The sequence below is a fragment of the Heterodontus francisci genome, chromosome 11 (genome assembly GCF_036365525.1).
Source record: "Heterodontus francisci isolate sHetFra1 chromosome 11, sHetFra1.hap1, whole genome shotgun sequence".
In the NCBI taxonomy this organism is placed as follows: domain Eukaryota; kingdom Metazoa; phylum Chordata; class Chondrichthyes; order Heterodontiformes; family Heterodontidae; genus Heterodontus; species Heterodontus francisci.
The window spans coordinates 92,329,347-92,346,395 of record NC_090381.1 but is presented as its reverse complement, the minus strand read 5'-3'; the positions used below and the strand labels follow the sequence as shown (position 1 = coordinate 92,346,395).

At 43.2% G+C, this 17,049-nt stretch overlaps 1 protein-coding gene across 7 annotated transcripts in view; it reads right to left on the bottom strand.

The window, feature by feature from the left end:
• Positions 1 to 10,724, bottom strand: part of rhbdd1 (rhomboid domain containing 1) — a 145,719-nt gene extending 134,995 nt beyond the window's left edge. For 3 of the 7 annotated variants that reach the window (XM_068042495.1, XM_068042498.1, XM_068042499.1), the window contains exon 1: positions 10,537 to 10,723. The gene's annotated coding sequence lies outside the window, so the exon portion shown is untranslated. Of the gene's footprint in view, positions 1 to 10,536 lie in introns of all 7 variants that reach the window. The other 4 variants (XR_010975991.1, XM_068042497.1, XM_068042496.1 and 1 more) reach the window with 3 other exon arrangements.
• Positions 10,725 to 17,049: the final 6,325 nt, after the last annotated feature.

Sequence of the window (17,049 nt, the reverse complement as noted above, 5' to 3'; positions counted from 1 at the left end):
TGCAGAGGGTGATGGTCGAGGGTTGTTTTTGCGAATGGAGGCCTGTGACCAGTGGGGTACCGCAGGGATCGGTCCTGGGACCCTTACTGTTTGTAGTGTACATTAATGATTTAGACGTGAATATAGGACGCATGATCAGTAAGTTCGCAGATGACAAGAAAATTGGACGTGTCGTAAAGAGTGAGGTAGCATTAGAATACAAGATATAAATGGGCTTGTAAGATGGGTGGAGCTGTGGCAGATGGAGTTTAATCCTGAGAAGTGTGAGGTGATGCACTTTGGGAGGACTAACAAGGCAAGGGAATATACAATGGATGGTAGGACCCTAGGAAGTACAGAAGGTCAGAGGGACCTTGGGGTGCTTGCCCATAGATCACTGAAGGCAGCAGCACAGGTAGATAAGGTGGTTAGGAAGGCATACAGGATACTTGCTTTTATTAGCAGAGGCTTAGATACAAGAGCAGGGAGGTTACGATGGAGCTGTATAAAAAGCTGGTTAGGCCACAGCTGGAGTACTGTGTTCCGTTTTGGTCACCACACTATAGGAAGGATGTGATTGCACTGGAGAGGGTGCAGAGGAGATTCACTAGGATGTTGCCTGGGCTGGAGCATTTCTGCCATGAAGAGAGACTGGATAGACTGGGGTTGTTATCCTTGGAGCGGAGAAGGCTGAGGGGGGACCTGATTGAGGTATACAAAATTATGAGGGGCATTGATAGGATAGATAGGAAGAAACTTTTTCCCTTAGCGGAAGGGTCAACATCCAGGGGGCATAGATTTAAGGGAAGGGGCAGGAGGTTTATAAGGGAGTTGAGGAGAAATGTTTTCACGCAGAGGGTGGTTGGAATCTGGAACACACTGTCTGAAGATTTGAAACGTAGGGGAACAGTACCCAAGAAGAGGGAAACGTTTACAATATCAGCTTGCATGGGGAAAGGAAAGCAGGTTTAGTGGTAAGAGAGTCAAAAGACCATGAGGTAGGTTTCATGGGCAAGATGAGTTTGAAGAGGGCATGAGGTACAATAGGAGAAAAACTAGAGAAAGGTGCAAGTTCTAGGTTAGGGTAGGGGTGGAACCTTCTGGGAAGTTTGGCTTGGTAAGCCAAGAGAAGGGAGGAACGCATTGGAGGCAGCTAAATGGATGGTCTCATTCTTAGTGAAAAATAATTCCACGAGCTCTTTGTACTTATTGGAGGTAAGAGGGGTTACGGGTTTGAGGAGACTGTTGGTAGTACAGAAAAGCTGGAGGTTATATTTTCATTCTTAAGAAAGAGGAGCAAAAGGTGGCCATACGACCCCACTCCGCCATTCAATATCATGGCTGATCTGATTGTGGCCTTAACTCCATTTTCCCACCTGCCCCTGTAACCTTTCTACTCAAATGCAGATCAAAAATCTGTCTAACTCAGCCTTAAATATATTCAATGACCCAGCCTCCACTGCTCTCTCATGTAGCGAATTCCAAAGATCAACGACCCACAGAGAAGAAATTATTCCTCATTTGCATCTTAAATAGGAGATCCCTTATTATTAAACTGTGACCCCTAGTTCTAGATTCCCACATGAGGGGAAACATCTTCTCAGAATCTACCCTGTCAAGCCCCCTCAGAATCTTATATGTTTCAATAAGATCACCTCTCATTCTTCTAAACTCCAATATGTATAGGCCTATCTGCTCAACCACTCCTCATAAGACAACCCCTTGATCCCAGGAATCAGCCTAGTGAACCTTCTCTGAACAGCTTCCAATGCAAGTACATCCCTCCTTATGTAAGGAGACTAAAACTATACTCATTACTCTAGGTGTGGTCTCACCAATGTTCTGTATGTACAGTTGTAGCAAGACTTCCCTACTTTTATACTCCATCCCCTTGCACTGAAGGCCAACATTCCATTTGCCTTCCTAATTACTTGCCGTACCTACATGCTAACATTTTGTGATTCATGTACAAGGACACCCAGATCCCTCTGTACTGCAGCATTCTGTAGTCTCTCTCCATGTAAATATTCTGTTTTTCTATTTTCCTGCCACTGTGGATAACCTATTTTCCCTTTATACTTCATCTGCCAAATTTTTGCCCACTCACTTATCTATATTCTTTTGCAGATTCTGTGTCCTCCTCACAGCTTGCTTTCCTACCTATCTTCATATTAGCAAATCTGACAATACATTCGGTCCCTGCATCCAAGTCATCAATGTAGATCAGAAAGAAGTAGTTGAGGCCCCAGCACTGATCACTGTGGCACTCCACTAGTTAGTTTGCCCCATTTATCCCGACTTTCTGTTTCCTGTTAGTTAGCCAATCCTCTATCCACGCTATCCCAACATCTATCCATCCCAACACCACAAGCTCTTATCTGGTGTAGTAACCTTTTATGTGGAACCTTACTGAATACCTCTTGCAAATCCAAATACACATCTATTGGATCCCCTTTATCCACCCTGCTTGTTACACCCACAAAAGAAATCTAATAAAATTTGTCAAACACTATTTCCCTTTCATAAAACCATGTTGACTCTGCTTGATTGCATTATGATTTTCTAAATGTCCTGCTACTACTTCCTTAATAATAGATTGCAGCATTTTCCCAATGAATGATCTTAGGCTAACTGGCCTATAGTTTTCTGCTTTCTGTTTCTCTCCTTTCTTGAATAGGGGTATTACATCTGCAGTTTTCCAATCCGCTGGGACCTTTCTAGAATCTAGCGAATTTTGGAAGATTGCAACCAATGCATCCACTAACTCTGCAGCCACTTCTTTCAAAGCCTAAGATGCAGGCCATCAGGTCCAGAAGACTTGTCAGCCTTTAGTCTCATTAATTTTCCCTAATGATACTTATAGTTAAGTTCCTCTCTCCCTTTTGCCTCATGATATTGTCTTCTAATGTGAAGACAGATACAAAATACTTATTCAAAGTCTCCACAACTTCCTTGTTTCCCATTATTAATTCCAGTCTCATCCTCATTGTTGGAGTAGTGGGCAGTTGGCAGAGGTAAGCTTGGCCTGATGGTACTTGATGTGGTTCAACCAGATCTGGTGATGAATGGATAAATCAGTTGTGCATCATATATGTTCAAATCAATGTTCCTTGGATTTGAGAGAGAAAAGACAGGACAGTAGCAAGAGAATGACCAGAGTGGGAGAGTGTTGCACTTTTACTGGGGACAAGGGCATCAAACGTTAACTGTTTCTCTCTACAAAGATGCTGCCCAACCTGCTGAGTATTTCCAGCACTTTCTGTTCTCATTTCAGAGTTGAACGTGTGATTGGGCAAATCAGTAGCTGAAGAAATATCGTGGCAAACAGAGGGCCATAGGATAAGCAGCTGGGAGTTGAAAGTGCTGTTGTAAGTGACTTGGTGGAAAGAGTTGCGGCAATGGGGCATGCCTTTTATGATGGAAGTAGCAAAAACTGCAATACAAAACAGCTGAGGAATGGGTTTACAAGTTTACATATAAACATACGAATAAGGAGGAGGTCTCGGCCACTCGGCCTCTCAAGCCTACTCCACCATTCAACAAGATCATGGCTGATCTGATTGTAACCTCGACTACACATTCCCGCCAACCCTGATAACCTTTCACCCCCTTACTTATCAAGAATCTATCAACCACTGCCTTAAAAATATTTAACAACTCTGCTTCCACTGCCTTTTGAGGAAGAATTCCAAAGACTCACGATCCCGAGAGAATAAATTTCTCCTCATCTCTCTCTTAAATGGGCAACCCCTTATTTTTAAACAGTGACCCCAAGTTATAGATTCTCCCACAAGAGGAAACATCCTTTCCACATCCACACTGTCAAGACCCCTCAGAATCTTATATGTTTCAATCAAGTCGCCTTTTACTCTTCTAAACTCCAGCAGATATAAGCCTAACATTTCCTCATAAGGCAACCCGCCCATTCCAGCTATTAGTCCAGTAAACCTTCTCTGGACTGCTTCCAACACATTTACATCCTTCCTTAAATAAGGAGACCAATACTGTACACATCACTCCAGATGTGGTCTCACCAATGCCCTATATAACTGTAGCATAACTTCCCTACTTTTGTATTCAATTCCCCTCGCAATAAATGACAACATTCTACTAGCTTTCCTAATTACTTGCTGTACCTGCATACTAACCTATTGCGTTTCATGCACTAAGACACCCAGATCCCTCTGCATCTCAGAGCTTTGCAATCTCTCACCATTTAGATGATATGCTTCTTTTTTATTCTTCCATCCAAAATGGACAGTTTCACATTTTCCCACATTATACTCCATTTGCCAGATCTTTTCCCACTCACTTAACCTAGCTATATCACTTTGTAGCCTCCTTATGTCCTCTTCACAACTTACTTTCCTACCTATCTTTGTGTCATCAACAAATTTAGCAACCATACATTCTATCCCTTCACGCAAGTCATTTATACAAATTGTAAAAAGTTAAAGCCCAGCACTGATCCCTGTGGCACAACACTCATTAAAACGTGCCAATCAGCAAATAACCCATTTATGCCTACTGTTAGCTAGCCAACCTTCTATCCATGCCAATATGTTAACCCCTACACCACAAGCTTCTATTTTCCGCAATAACCTTTGATGTGGCACCTTATCAAATGCCTGCTGGAAATCTAAATACAGTACATCCACAGGTTCCCCTTTATCCACAGCACATGTTACTTTTTCAAAGGACACCAATAAATTGGTTAAACATGATTTCCCTTTCACAAAACCATGTTGACTCTGCCTGATTACCTTTATTTTTTCTAAGTGCCCTGCTATAACGTCTTTAATAATAGCTGCCAACATGTTTCCTATGACAGATGTTAAGCTAATTGGCCTGTAGTTTCCGGCTTTCTGTCCCCTCGCTCTTTGAATAAAAAAGGAGTTACCTTGGCTATTTTCCAATCTAATGGAATTTTCCCCGAATCTAGGGAATTTTGGAAAATCAAAATCAATACATCAACTATCTCATTAGTCACTTCGTTTTAAACCCTAGGATGACGTCCATCAGGACCTGGGGACCTGTCAGCTCGCAGCTCCAACAATTTGCTCAGTAGCCCTTCCCTGGTGATTGTAATTTCTTGAGTTCCTCCCTCCCTTCCATTTCCTGATTTACAGCTATTTCTGGGATGTTACTTCGATCCTCTATGGGAATACCGATGCAAAATACCTGTTGAATTCATCTGCCGTCTCCTTATTTTCCCTCATTAATTCCCCAGACTCACTTTCTATAGGACCAATGTTCACTTTGTTAACTCTTTTTTAAATATCTATAAAAACTCTTACTATCTGTCTTTATATTTCTCGCTTTCTCTCGTACTCTAACTTTTCCCTATTAATCTTTTAGTTGTTCTTTCCTGCTTTTTATATTCTGTCCAATCTTCTGACCAGGCACCCATCTTTGCGCAATTATATGTTTTTTCTTTAAGTTTGATACTATCTTTAACTTGTTTAAATCATCTGCCATCTCCTTATTTTCCCTTATTAATTCTCTAGGTTTAGGTTATGTGGAAACTATAACATTACCGATTTAGAAATGTGACTGTTTTCAAGGGCTAATATGTTAAAATAACTGCAACGTGCTTAGAATAGTGTGAATACAATTCACGAAGTTACTAGTTATATGTGGTGGTATAAGTTTTGCAATAAAAGGAACCAATTAAATCTTCAACAATAAATTTAAAAAGTTGAACCACATCAAGTACAGCTTCCAAATCAGGCTGTTTTCTTAACATTACATTCCAAAACAGAATTTGCCTAAAAAAAGACTCCACTAGGATCTTGATCAGTCTTCTTGGTCATAAATAAGACTGATGCCCAGAAGGTTAAATTCTAAACTACTCCTGTGAAGAGGTTTAGGCCAGCACCTATGAATGAGACAAGAGGCAGAACCGGTCACAAAACATAAAATATTACGTTCAAATGTTGAGACTCAAGATCAAATGTCCCACAAAAGAAACTGGTCATGGGAATTATTGTAAACAAGTGGTAAAGAAGACATCACTCAATTACCATTAAAGATCAAACATAAAGACAGAAAGATCAAAAGCCAAAAGCTTTATTTTGTTGCAACATTATAGAAAATTAGAGAGAGTACTTTTTAACAGTGCAAATGGGTAAGAAGAATCTACTCAATTTTGTTTGTCAGGTTTCTGAAATACCTAGAAACTCATTACCAAGTTTAAGTTAGCTTCCAAGCCAAATGACTGAGAAAAAGAAAATCACAAGTATACTTTCTGTTTGATCAATATGGAGTACACTCTCACCTCATAATGTCATCACCATGCACCCACCCACCTCACCCTCACAGCCCTCCCTCCATATCCAACTCCAGAGAGCTTAGTCACAGATTGGCAAACCTCAATGCAAGGTAAATTCCCACACCACCAAAAAGAGTGCACATAGATAAGGCCATTGGTTCACATCCCACTGCAGATTTGAGCCCATAATGTGGGCTGACAAACGTACAGAGCTTCAACAGCAATTCTTACTTCAGTACAATCCAAGTCAAAGTAGGCTCCTTCCATGACTAGCATCTTGGGGCTGGAGTAAATACCTACAAGATGCACTGTAGCAACTGGTCAAGGCTTCTTTGAACACACCTACAAAACCCATCTCCTCTACCATCTAGGACAAAAGTAGCAGGCATACAAGTACAGCACCACCTCAAAGATTTCTCCCCCCCCCCCAGTCACACACCATCCTGGCTTGGACATATATCGCCCTCATCATCACTGGGTCAAAATTCTGGAATCAAGGGATGTGGAAATAGAAAGTGGAGGGTTTTTTTTCATATTCGTTCATGTTATGTGAGCATTACTGGCAAGGCCAGCATTTGTTGCCCATCCCTAATTGCCCTGGAGAAGGTGGTGATAAGCAACCTTCTTGATCCGCTGCAGGCCAAGTGCTGTAGGCACACCCATAGTGCTGTTAGGGAGGGAGTTCCATGATTTTGACCCAGCAACACTGAACGAATGGCGATATAGTTTCAAGTCAGGATGGTGTATGACTTAGAAGGGAATTGACAGGTGATGGTGTTTCCATGCATCTGCTGCCCTTGTTCTTCTAGGTGGTAAAGGTCACGGGTTTCGAAAGTGCGGTCAAATGAGCCTTGGCGAGTTGCTGCAGTGCATCTTGTAGATGGTACACACTGCTGCCACTATACGCCAGTGGTGGGGGGAGTGCCGATCAAGCGGGCTGTTATGTCTTGGATGGTGTCGAGCTTCTCGAGTGTTGTTGGAGCTGCTTTCAGCCAGGCAAGTGGAGAGTATTCCATCAAACTCCTGACTTGTGCCTAGGAGATGGAGGACAGGCTTTGGGAAGTCAGGATGTGAATTACTCGCTGCAGAATTCCCAGTCTCTGACCTGAACTTATAGCCACAGTATTTTATAGCTGGTCCAGTTAAATTTCTGGTCAATGGTAACTCCCAGGATGTTGATGGTGGGGGTTTCAGTGGTGGTAGTGCCATTGAATGTGAAGGGGAGATGGTTAGATTATCTCTTGTTGGAGATGGTCATTATCAGACATAATCTTAAATGACTGGCAGAGCAGGCTTGATGGGCCATTTGGCTTACTCCTGCTCTTAAGTCTTACACTCATGTTCTAACTCTCTGCCTAGCAGTGCACGGGCTGCACTGGTTTAAGGTGGCGGCTCACCATCACCTTCTCAAGGACAGCAACGGATGGTTAATAAATGCTTGCTTTGCCAGCAACGCTCACATCCCTGAATTAATAGTGCTTTTTTTATTTAAAAAAAGCACGGAGCCCTGAATACATATTTATGTGTTTTCATCCCTGATTTCCAGAGGCTGTTGCCCAAGTTTCACTAATCCTGGGGCATAGACCCCCCCCCCCCAACCACAGAACAGACAGGCCACTGGAAATGCAATCCAAATAACCTCCAATTTGCCAATAATTCTGAATCTCTGTATTGCATATATTTTAAATACATTTATATTTCTCCAGTTTCAGCCCTACATTACAAGTACCATTTGAGAACTATGTAAACTTTGTTCATGCAACATGTTGCAGCTGTTCTGAGAGGGAAAAAAATTGTATCAAAGCAGTCTAACCAATGGGTCAAAACTCATATTGCTGGGAAAGAGAAAACTACTGATTCTGGTCTCAAAAACAACATAGGTGCTTCAATTGCAAGAAAAAGGACAGCTATTTGTACCTTATAATGGTCTGGCATAAGATTCTAGCAAAGTAAAATCCCTCTTAAAAAAAAAATCAGCAATACCTCAATTTATTAATTCTTGTCCTTGTTTTCAAATCCCTCATTGACCTTCCCCCTCCCTATCTCTGTAACCTTCTCCAGACCTAGATCTCTGCACTGCTCAAATTCTGGCCTTTTGCAGATCCCCAAATTTCTTTATTCCACCATAGGAAGCTGTACCTTCAGCTGCCAAAGTCCAAAGCTTTGGAATTTCCTCCATAAGTTTTCCACCTCTTTCTCCTTATTTAAGATACACTTTAAAATCTACCTCGACAACCAAGCTTCTGGTCACCTCTCCTCATACCACTGTGTCCCCTTTGTCTGCTAACACTCTTATCAAGTACCTTGGGATGTTTTGCTGGATCATAAGGTGCCATATAAATACAAGTTATTACAGGAATCTGCCTGTTTACCTTCAGAATTAATGACCCACCGGTGAAAATGTGGCTTTGAACATGATATTTTTTGGTCACGATTAAAAGACAGGCACCTTCCCATTTGGAGAGGAATTTAACTCAGTTGTTTTCATTCCATTCCTCCCAAGTTGCCATTCTTTACTATTTAAATCTTTTGATCGTCATTCCCTTTTTATTTATTGCTACTTCTTAATCTTGGCATAAACTTTAAAAAAAAACAGAAAAAAAACAGTTGTGCATCTACTGAACACTTGCTTTTCTTTAGAACTATTTTAGCTATAAGCATTCCAATTATTTATGCCCAACTTGTGGTCCCCTGGGTTAACAGTACAAACAGTTAATTTGCTGAGCTCTCCCCCAGTGCCACTTTAAAGGCAGCAGGATTGCTGCATTAATAACTTATATTTGTATAGCGCCTTTAATTACAATAAATGTCCTAAGACGTTTTACAGGAGCATTATAAAACAAAGTATGATACCCAGCCACAAAAGGAGATACAAGAGGTAGATTTTAAGGAGTGTCTTAAAAAGGAGGAAAGCAAGGTGGAGAGGTGTAGGGAGGGTATTCCAGAGCTTGGGGCCAAGGCAACTGAAGGCATGGCCACCAACCATGGAGCAATTAAAATCAGAGATGCACAAGAAGCTGAAATTAGAGGAGCACAGATATCTTGGAGTGTAGTGGGGTTGGAGGAGATTGCAGAGATAAGGAGGGACGAGGTCACGGAAGGATTTGAAAACGGATGAGAATTTTAAAATCAAGTCACCTGGACTCAATGTAGGTCTGCGAGCACAGTGGTGATAGGGGAATGGGACTTGGTCTGAGTTAGACATGAGCATGACCTCAAGTTTATGGAGAATAGAATGTGGGAGACCAGCCAGGAGTGTGTTGGAACAGTCAAGTCTAGAGCTAACGATGGCATGAAAACGGGTTTCAGCAGATGAGCTGAGATAGAGGCAAAGTTACAGAGGTGGAAGTAGATGCTCTTAGTGATTTCACAAAAAGGTCGGAAGCTCATCTCAGGGTCAAATGTGACACCAAAGTTGCAAACAGACTGGCTTAATCTCAGACTGTTGCCAGGGAGAGGGATGGAGTCAGTAGCTAGGGAACAGAGTTCGAAGCAGAGACTGAAAACAATGGCTTCAGTCTTCCCAATATTTAATTGGAGGAAATTTCTGTTCACCTAGCACTGGATGTCAGATAAGCAGTGTGATAATTTAGCAACAGTGAAGGTGTCAAGAGAAGTGGTGATAAAGTAGAGCTGAGTGTTGTCAGTGTATGTGTGAAAACTAGAGTTGTGATTTCGATGATGTCGCCGAGGGGTAGCATGTAGATGCGGAATAGGCAAGAGACTATTCCTGAGGGCTCACTAGAGGTAACGGTATGGAAGCAGGAAGAGCAGCCATTGCAAGTGATTCTCTAGCTACCAAAAAATAATGATGAGCAACAGGAAACACAATCTGTTGGCGGGGTGGAAACCGTCACAAATCTACAGTGCAGTTTTAAGACGCAAATTTGCGAGGTTACACGCAAACCAGGTAGTTTACTTTCAGTGGGAATGTTAAAAGGAGACATGATCTAAAGACAACAGTCTCCCCTCTTTTAAACGCTAGCGCGTCATGTTTAGTGAAAATACGTCGAAATAAGACTTTAAAAACAAAACTGAATAAACCTGGCGTGGTTAACAGGCAGAACATAGGATTTTAAGAGCACAGAAATGGGCTATCTGGCACCATCTATTTAAGGCCAGTGGCGCAATAAGAAACCACGAAAACGGGGGTTATTGCTCCTCTCGTTGCCGTGGGCTGCCTCCAGATTTTGTTCCATTGAACGCGCGATTTTAACGCCTTTGTCCTCAGCCCGGCGCGTGGCCTGGACTAGGCGACCGTTACCGTTTGAAAATGCTGTACTCACTGTGACGTCAAAGAGCTCAACCATCAGTCCGCCAGTGCCCGACAAATCACTTTCCCCCCCCAACCAACTGCTGCCGGACTGAAAGGTTCCGCCTGCTGCTGAGCTCGAGGCGACGCACGGGACCGTCTTTATTTCTCATCCTTGCCCTGTCCGGAAGAGCCACGTCAGGTTTAAGGCAAACCCAACAAACCTATTTAGGTGCGAGGAGAAATTGCATCAGCTGAGGGCGGGGGGAAAGTTACAAAGTCCGTGCAGGAATTGCATCATTTTGTATCAAGCGCGAAAGGTACATCGTTTTCCGAATAACAACTTGTAATTCATACAGCATCTGTAATGCAGGAAAAGCACCGCCTTTCACAGAGGTGCAAGAGGAGGGTGGTGGGTGAATAGGCCTCGTGCCACACAAGGAGATATTAGGTTGTAGTCAACATAAAGCACTGGAAGAGGTTGATTTCAAGGAAGGGTGGAGGGGCTTTGGAGGGTATTCTGGAAGTGGGACATATCCATTGCTGCCAGTAATGGGGCAGAGGGGGGGTTCATAGACTGGAGAAGGTTACAGATTGGGAGAGGTGAGACTATGGAAGAAGAGTGATCTGTGAGTAGCATTGTCTGCAATAGGATCAGCGCAGCAGATTTTGGGTGAAAGGTTTTGGAGGGTGGGAGGCCAGCCAGGAGTTCATTGGAGTAGCCCTGAGACCTCTACTTCCTCCCTCAGTGTTGCCCAAATGGCGGTTTTACTCATAAGGGCATTGAACCATCCAAGAATTCATTCACATGCAGCCTAAATAACTACTTCCCTTAGCGCACCACCCAAGACTTCCCCTCCCTCCAGATCCGAGGTGATATGAGATCACTGCTATCCTCTTCCAGAAAGTTAGCCGCTGTCCTATTTTAGAGAGTTGGCTGTGGAGAAGAGCCTAAGAGAGCAGGGGTAGGAAAATTTGAATGAGGAGCGTGAGGCATGGCAAAGCTTGACCTTGTCAAACCAATTCTGACAATTGATGACTAGGCCAGTTGTATATAGGGTAATCTTGGGTTTATGCCCCTCTAATTTGAGACTGCAAAGATGGGGACTATACCAGGGAAGTGACAGGGTTGGAAGATCAATTTGCTGGGAACAAGGCCATTGAAAGTAAAGGCCCCAGAGCAGTATAGTAAACTAATAGCAGCAAAGAAAGAAAAAAACGTGCCTTTCACGACCTCAGGACATCCGCAAGTGCTTTACAGTTAATGTACTTTTTGAAGTGTAGTCACAGGTTCTGTTATTGCCTGATATTTATGGCTGAGGAGATGAAAATCTGACAGCAAGTACAGAATTCGTCATAGTGCAGGCAAGAAAATAAAACAATCGAAATGTTGTATACCACCAATTTCTCAAAATACGCACACTCCTCACCATCTCACTGCTCGATCAGCCATTGAAAGTCAACATAAGTATAGAAATTTCATATCAATATATGTCCTAGGTCCAACCATCTTTAGCTGCTTCATCAATGACCTTTCCTCCATCATAAGGTCAGAAGTGATGTTCGCTGATGATTGCATAATGTTCCGCACCATTTGCAACTCCTCAGATACTGAAGCAGCCCATGTCTAGATGCAGTAAGACTTGGACAACATGCAGTTGGGCTGATAAGTGACAAGTTACATTCGTGCCACACAAGTGCCAGGAAATGACCATCTCAAACAAGAGAGAATCCAACCATCTCCCCTTGACATTAAATGCCATTACCATCGCTGAATCCCCCACTATCAACAACCTGGGGTTACCATTGACCAGAAGCTGAACTGGACCAGCCACATAAAGGCTGTGGCTACAAGAGCAGGTCAGAGGCTGGGGATTCTGTGGCGAGTAAATCACCTCCTGTCGCCCCAATGCTTGTCCACCATCTACAAGGCACAAGTCAGGGGTGTGATGGAATACTCTCCACTTGCCTGGATGGGTGGAGCTACAACAACACTCAAGAAGCTCGACACCATCCAGGACAAAGCAACCCACTTATTTGGCACCCCATCCACTGCCTTCAACATTCACTCCCTCCACCACCGACGCACAGTGGCAGCAGTGTGTACCATCTACAAGATTCACTGCAGCAACTCTACAAGTCTCCTTCAACAGCACCTTCCAAACCAGCAACCACTACCATCTAGAAGGACAAGGGCAGCAGCTGCATGGGAACACCACCACTTGCAAATTCCCCTCCAAGCCACACACCATCCTGACTTTGAACTATATCGCCATTCCTTCAGTATCGCTGGGTCAAAATCCTGAAACTCCCTTCCTAAAAGCACTGTTGGTGTGCCTACCTCACATGGACTGCAGCGGTTCAAGAAGGCAGCTCACCACCACCTTCTCAAGGACAATTAGGGATGGGCAATAAATGCTGGCCTAGCCAGTGACGCCCACAACCCACGAACGAATAAAAATTAAATCCAAAATACCGACTCAGCACAATCTCAGCACAATAACAAACTCAAAGGCAATAATGAGGGCAAGAAAGCAGAGCTAGCAAAAGTGAACTGGCAAAATAGGTTAAAGGATAGGTCAATAGAGATGCAGTGGCAGACATTTAAGGGGATATTTCAGAATAGACAGAATAAATACATTCCAACGAGAAATAAAAATTCCAAGGGTAGGACCCACCATCCATTGTTAGCTAATAAAGATAAAGATAGTATCAAACTTAAAGAAAAAACAGATAATTGTGCAAAGATGGGTGGTAGGTCAGAAGATTGGACAGAATATAAAATACAGCAAAGAACAACTAAAAGGTTAATAAGAAGGGAAAAATTAGAGTACGAGAGAAAGCTGGCGAGAAATATCAAAACAAATAGAGTTTCTATAGATATTTTAAAAAGAAGAAAGTTAACAAAATAAGCTTTGGTCCTTTAGAAAGTGAGTCTGGGGAATTAATAAGGGAAAATAAGGAGATGGCAGATGAATTGAACAGGTATTTTGCATCAGTCTTCACCACAGATGTTACAAGTAAATCCCAGAAATACCTGTAAATCAGGAAATGGAAGAGAGGGAGGAACTCAAGAAAATTACAATCACCAGGGAAATGGTACTGAACATGTACTGGAGCTGCGGGCTGACAAGTCCCCAGGTCCTGATGGACGTATCCTAGGGTCTTAAAAGAAGTGACTAGTGAGATAGTTGATGCATTGGTGTTGATTCCCTAGATTCGGGGAAGGTTCCATTAGGTTGGAAAATAGCCAATGTAACTCCTTTATTCAAAAAGGGAGGGAGACAGAAAGGTAACTACAGGCCGATTAGCTTAACATCGGTCATAGGTAAAATATTAGAAGGTATTATTAAAGGCGTTATAGCAGGGCACTTAGAAAAATTCAAGGTAATCAGGCAGAGTTAACATGGTTTTGTGAAAGAGAAATCATGTTTATGTGCTGTGGATAAAGGGGAACCTGTGGATGTACTGTACTTCGATTTTCAGAAGTCATTTGACAAGGTACCACATCAAAGGTTATTGCGGAAAATAAAAGCTCATGGTGAAGAGGATGACATTTGGCATGGATAGAAGATTGGCTAGCAACAGGAAACAGAGAGTAGGCATAAATGCGCCATTCTCTGGTAACGAGTGGTGTGCCACAAGGATCAGTGCTGGGGCTTCAACTTTTTACAATTTATATAAATGACCTGAATGAAGGGATAGAATGTCTGGTTACTAAAATTGCTAATGACACAAAGATAGGTAGGGAAGTAAGTTGTGAAGAGGACATAAGGAGGCTACAAAGGGATATAGATAGGTTAAATGAGTGGGCAAAGATCTGGCAAATGGAGTATAATGTGGGAAAATGTGAAATTGTCCATTTTGGCAGGAAGAATAAAGAAGAAGCATATTATCTAAATGGTGAGATATTGCAGAGCTCTGAGATGCAGAGGGATCTGGGTGTCCTAGTGCATGAATCGCAAAAGATTCGTATGCGGGTACAAGAAGTAATTGTGAATGCTAATGGAATGTTATCATTTATTGCAAGGGGAATTGAATACAAAAGTAGGGAGGTTATGCTTTAGCTATACAGGGCATTGGTGAGACCAGATCTGGAGTAATGTGTACAGTATTAGTCTCCTTATTTAAGGAGGGATGTAAATACGTTGCGAGCAATTCAGAGAAGTTTTCTTAGACTAATACCTGGGACAGGCGGGTTGTCTTATAAGGAAAGGCTGGACAGGCTCGGCTGGTATCCACTGGAGTTTAGAAGAGTAAGAGGAGACTTGATTGAAACATATAAGATTTTGAGGGGTCTTGACAGGGTGGATGTGGAAAGGATGTTTCTTGTGGGAGAATCTAGAACTAAAATTTAAAAATAAGGGGCCGTCTTTTTAAGACAGAGATGAGGAGAAATCTTTTTCTCTCAGAGGGTCATGAGTCTTTGGAACTCTCTTCTTCCAAAGGCAGTGGAAGTAGAGGGTTTGAATATTTTTAAGGTAGAGGTAAATAGATTCTTGATAAGCAAGGGGGAAAGGTTATTGGGGGATAGGCGGGAATGTGGTGTTGTCACAATCAGATCAGCCATGATCTTATTGAATGGTGGAGCAGGCTCGAGGGGCTTACTCCTACTCTTAATCATATGTTTGTATGTTGCACTTACCTGAGCTTTCACAGACTTGATACAGTGTAAACCAAGGAAGAAATAACAGTTTGCTCAGGTAGCATGGCATAGACAATGAAACCTAAAAATATATAGCTTGTGCTGGTAAAAAAACAGTTGGGAATATTGGGGATGCTTGTGGACTTACACTTCCAAAATCGACCCACACAAGCAACTTACTACCAGTGATGATATGTGTTATAAACCGATTGTAAAACAGGCCATGTGATTACCCACCTTCTCACTACTGACTCTTCCTATTCATTTTTAACATACAAATGGGTCCTGACCCACATATATAATGGGATTATGAGCTATATAGACTGAGGTATCCTGAGGCCTGCTTGCAGATATGGGAAGCAACTGTTGTAAAACTTCCCCACCAACAACCCCCCCCTCCACTTCCCTTATCTCCTCTTCATCCAAATACACGATCAGAAAGGTGTGAAGAGTGGAAGGACCAAAGAGGAGTTGTAAGGCGCAAATGATGAGAAGTATGTTGTATTCCCTTCAGTTTCAAGATGCATAAATACAGAGATCAGGAGAGCAATTAGCAAAAGTAATGTGGTTATGATAGGGGATTTGATTTTTCAAATGGACATAGAACAGCTCAAGTAGTAAAGGCAAGATTTCTAGTATCTATTTGGGACGGTTTTCTATAACAATGGCCGGAACTTTACGCCATCCCAGAGAGCCGGATAGTGGCGGGGTGGGGGAGGCGTAAAATTGAGCAGGAGGCTCCAGGAGGCCTTCCCGACCCGCTCCCGCCTCTGCCCCACTTTACATGGGCCGGGGGGGAGGGGGGGGCGCGAGAAACGGGCCGCCCACTCCAGGCCAATCAAGGCCCTTAAGAGGCCACTTCACGTCCATTTAAGGGCCCTCGTCTGCCTCCACAGGGATTTTACCCATGGCAAGCAAACGTCTGGGAGACGGTAAAGACCGCCCAGTGAAACCTGGCAGCCTCTCAGCGCACCGGGGGATGCCCGGACAAACGAGCACAGGGTGACCATTTGAGGCCCACCCCCGCTTCCCTAACCACCCCCAAGACCCAAGACACTCCCCTTCCCCCCAAACGACCATCATTGCCTCGCCAGGGTGCCACCGATCAGTCCGGCGAGGCAAACCCCAACTTACCTGAATTCCTGGCTCCATCTGCTCGGCTGGGCTGCAGTCCCAGCAGTGGCCACTGCTCCCTGTGGCACTGCTGGGACAAAGAGCTACCGGCCCGATGATTGGCCGGCAGCTCAATGAGGCAGGACTTCCTCTCTCAAGTGGTGGAAGACCCGCCTCGGAATGATTAAAGCCCAGGGACCCGTAAAATGCGGGTCGGATCCCTGGGCCGGGCAGAAGCGGGTTCGCCATCGACTTTTACGTCGGTGGCCAGCTCCCGTCCGCACTACGTAAAATCCAGCCCAATATATTTTAGAACTGACAAGGGAACATGCCATGCTGGTTTTAGTGATGAGCAGCGAACCAGAACAAGTTAACGAGCTGATAGTAAAGCAACATCTTGTAAATAGCGACTGTAATATGATTGAATTTGATATTAAGTTTGAGAGGGAAAAGGAAGAGTCACAAGCCAAGGTTATAAATTTAAGTACAGTAAACATGAACAGATGAGCAATGTATTGGCTGCAATAAACTAAGTTGAACTGTTATACACTGACAACAACTTATATTTAGATAGCACTGCTAGCAGAATAAAATGCCCCAAGGCACTTCACAAGAGCATTATAAAGCAAATTTAGACACCAAGCCACATAGGGTGATATTGGTAAATCGTCAAAAGCTTGGTCAAAGAGGTAGGCTTTAAGGAGCAACTTAAAGGAAGAAAGAGAGGAAAAGAGGCAGAGAAATTTAAGGAGAGAATTCCAGAGCTTAGGACCTTGGCAGCTGAAGTCA